This window comes from Macadamia integrifolia, chromosome 3 (assembly GCF_013358625.1).
Source record: "Macadamia integrifolia cultivar HAES 741 chromosome 3, SCU_Mint_v3, whole genome shotgun sequence".
Lineage (NCBI taxonomy): Eukaryota > Viridiplantae > Streptophyta > Magnoliopsida > Proteales > Proteaceae > Macadamia > Macadamia integrifolia.
In genome coordinates this window covers 865,156-869,815 of record NC_056559.1, presented here as the reverse complement: position 1 = coordinate 869,815, position 4,660 = coordinate 865,156, and positions in this window count along the sequence as shown.

Here is a 4,660-nt window from a genome sequence, read left to right as displayed (position 1 = left end):
GTTTGGGTATTTGGGAGAGAGACAATTCCATTGGAAGCAGATATGTTGTGTGCACACTCAGCACTCAATACATGTCCTTTTTGCTTCTAAAATGCCCTTCAAAAGACTCTAAATGGTGGTGGGTTTCATAGGTTCAAAATGACTTCAATATAGATTTTTTTTGTAAAAAAATCGGGCAAGAGAACGCTACCCGCAGGTGCAGGTATACGCCAGCAGGCATAGCAAATGAGAGGGTGCATGCAAGCATTTCAGTACGAGCAGCATGGTTTTTTGACACACGTTGTGTCTAGGCGCAGACACACACTAGCAAATAGCATTATTTCTTTTTAAAAAATTATATAAATAACTTCAAGTACATGACCTTTAGCCCCCTTTCCCATATACTGTGAAACTAGCATGAAATTATACGTACATCCAAATATCCAATGAATGGGCAGAGAACTAAGCCGAAAACATCTAATGAAACGTGAATTAACTTACCATAAAGGATTGTGAATTTCTGTAGAAAACAAGAAAGAAAAACAAATCTTACAGAAAATTCAAGTAGTTGGATTTTCTATGCTAATACACAAAAATCTACCTACCATTACAAATAGCAAGCTCACTTATCATATCTTATTTCTCTTGAGCCTATTATTCTTTAGATCATATAGCGAGGAGAGGCTTCAAGCTTCAAGGCATGCATCAAACTATAAGTTGCATGACTTCCTTTCAACAAGCCATACTGGAGTTGTCGTCCTACTACACATTGACATTCTTCCTTCTCTTCACTATATGACTCATTCCAAGTTTATCCATTATTACTTGAATGTCGAGAAGGTGGCTAACATCAGTGAGTGTGAAGTTATATTTAGCCACCTTCTCGACATTCAAGTAATAATGGATAAACTTGGAATGAGTCATCTAGTAAAGCGAAGGAAGAATGTCAATGCATGGTACCTATCATAAAAGAGATTAACCACATATCTGTTGAGCGTGAATGAAGTTCCTAAACCAGGATCAATGATAGCCTCACGAATAGTGATGAATAATTGAAAAACTATGGGAATTGAGTCCCTCTATTAAGATCTTCTGTAGCCTCTTACTCTAGGGTTTCTTCTCTTTCTGTACACGTGCTCTTGTGAGAAAACAGTGCTCCCAAAACCATGAATGTGTTAAAAGTAATGGCTGTAGGGACCATCAGTATTATATTTATAATAAAATTCCTAAAACCCTATTCCACTCCCACAATGGAAAGAGCTAGGAGTTTCCTAGTCAGAGTGGGTCTATAACTACTTGGACTTAATGAATCAATCGATATTAGTTAAGCCGACATAAAAGTTCTAACAATTGGATTCATGACAATAGCTTTCTTTATTCAATTAGTTAATGTGTTTGTTTGTTATCACCTCCCTCAAATTTTTGGGAATCAGATTGATATTGGTTTTTGTTGAACTTGTTCTAGATTAATTCTATCGGCTTAGATTGATCGGTTTTACCCCTATTTTTCATTTAAAAAGTTATTTTTTTTACAATTTTACCCTTGATCCAATACCAATACCTATCAATCAGGTATTGATATTGGTCTTAGATGATACCAATAAGATCTAACTGATCCAATGCCGACACATAACCAACACGCCCGTCCTACTCTAATGACTAATATACTCTACTATTAGTAATTAGGGTTTTAAATTTTGAGAATTAGATCGGTACCAATCTTAGTTGATACTGATCTAAATCAATCAGTTTTACTTCTATTTTTCATTAGAGAAAATGGATTTTTGATGATTTTACCCTTGATCTGATATCACTACCTGAGCGAGGGTCGATCAAGTATTGATATCAGCAGACAGTAATATGATCTGATCAATCCGATACCAGTACTTAGAATGTTGATAGTAATAGTAGGCTGAATAAGTGTGGTTCATTGGATCCCATGGTAGCACTGAGTGGATCTTTTGTAGCTCATAGTGCCCCTCTGTACGTTGTCAAAAAAAAAAAAAAAAAAAAAAAATTTTGCTACGGTGATAAAAAAAAATTAGGATACTTACTTGGGCACCCCTTGTATTACAGTTAGATTGTTTGACACCCCAAACTATTGACAAATTTAGTTGAAAACCTAAAAACCTGATGGTGTTAGTCAATTATTAGTGGTTGAAATGGAAAGGTCATTTTGACTGCTCTAGAAGACCCATATCATATAAATTCTGATTTTTGTCAAGATTATTACTTGTTTGATTTTTTTTAATCCAGATCCAAAGGATCCGATAGTTTAATTATACAAATAGAATAGGATCCGACCATGTCAACCTAACTAGTGATGTACCAATATGGATGCTCAAGTTAGGTCATACCCATAGTTAGTAAGTTTAGGAACGGCAATAATACAGGAACATATATGCATGGCAATTAAACTGATCATACGAAAATAATACTTTTTAGAAATTCGGCACAATAAAACGTGCACGGCAATAATACGGTACGTGTTTAATACGATTGCTATATAAAAATAAATACGGTTTATTTTGGTATTAAGAATGAACTAAAACTGGTTGTTTACCACTAAATTCTAATATCCCATGCTCTCATAAACACCTAAATCCAATATAGCTTTTCAATCGGGGATCATTTCTCTTTTTTTTTTTTTTTTACATCTAATATGAATTAAATTTAATCATGTCTATCACAGCCAATGTTGATAGGTGATCCATCAACCATTTTCTATCATGGTAAATAATAGCATATTGTAAAAAAATAAATAAAAAAATATAGCATATATTGGTCAAAATAATAATAATAATAGCATGTTGATAACCATTTAACAAATTAAAATATCATCATTGATATTATCTTATCAAACAAGAAAATCCATAGTAACCCCTACTAATGCGGATCCGCATTCTAAAATCAGATTTAGATTGCACATAGGTCCATTCAGATATTCAATAATTCAATCGTAATAACCAACGGTAGATTCATAATTAAGGTAAGATTTTAAATTTGATAGCAAAATTATAATTAAGTAGACTTAATAGGCTAATAAATAGGAACAAGAGGATTAACACATAAGGTTCTTAATTAATAGATTTAGGATGAGTTTGATGAAATGAAGTTAAATAAAAGGCATAAGGTAATAAAGGAGAGAGAGAGCGGCAATATGGAAAGAGGGGTTAGAATTAATAAAATAAGAAAGGATGACACGTGTCATTCACATTTTTCTCACAATCGATAAACCTACTGAAAGAGAGAAGTGTTGTTTTGACTTTTGGGATTGAATTTTGTTTCCCAAACTAAGCATATTATACGCGTATAATATGGGCACCTATAGAACATGCGTATAATATGGATTTTTTGGATTGATACACCAAATTATGATTTTTTTATTGAAACGTTCAGATACTGCAAAAATCCGCGTATTTACTAACTATGGTCATACCATATAAATACTTCCACATTGGAAGATTCCGATTGCAGAAAAAATTCTCATTCATTCGATCCCGAGCGATGATATGGGGATTTACTAACCAATGCAACCAGTAGGAATCGCTTGTGCCACTACCCCGAAAGAGACGATGACCAGCTACTCGATATATGTATCAATGCATCGAGCTCCCCTTACTAACACAACCTTCACATAAATCATGGAAAATTTCAGAATTGAATCTTGATTAATATAGGTCATAATCTATGAGGTTAAAAATCCTAAAAGCTCCCAATCTTCAAAACCTCAAGTCATCTTCTCCAAATAGGTAACTGTATCCTCATTACTCAACCAAGGTTTCTATTATAAGAATCAAATCCAAATTGGTATTGGCTTTCCAAAATATGTAAGGCTGATCAAGGGCTCCTTTGATCAACTTTAATATTTCCAAAAAATATCTAAAACGGCTAGGGGTGGAAATCCTATTTTGGTGCTGCCAATCAAGCTGGGCTGCTTGGTTTGGGTTTTGGGCCTTCATGCTGCTCTTTGTGGGCCTTCATATTCTCAAACCTCCAAATGTTAGGGTGGTTATTTTTGGTCATTGACTACCCAGTCATCATCATCAAGAGTCCACAGACCAGGGGCCATAGGCAGTGAGGAGTGGGCAGGATAAGGTGGGACGGATGGAGGTTTGAACACAAGACCTCTTGCATCTTTTGTTAAACCTATTGCTGGTAGCACTCAGCACTCAACACATGTCATTTTTGCTTCCAAAAATGCCCTTCAAAGCACTCTAAATGACCGTGGGTTTCATAGGTTCAAAATGACATCAATATAGTTGTTATATTGTAAGTAATTTCATGTACATGTCCTTTAACCCCTTCCCCATGTTTTGTTATAGAAAGGACTTGAGGCATGGTTTTAAGTATCTCCGATATCGATACGATACCCTTCGATACGTATCTTAAATTTAGTCGGCCGATACGATACACACCGATACGATACATTGAATTTTTTAAATCATTTCGTATCGATATATATCATACAAAATATACCGATATGCATTAATACACCACTAATACACATCGATACGATACGACATGCCTCGATACGACTCTATGAAAAATATAAAATTGAGGTAAAATGTACGTTTTTGTATGTATTGGTACGTATCGGTGAGTATCGGTATGTATCGATCGGTACGTATTGGTATATATCAGCACGTATCGGTGAGTATCGATATATATATATATATAT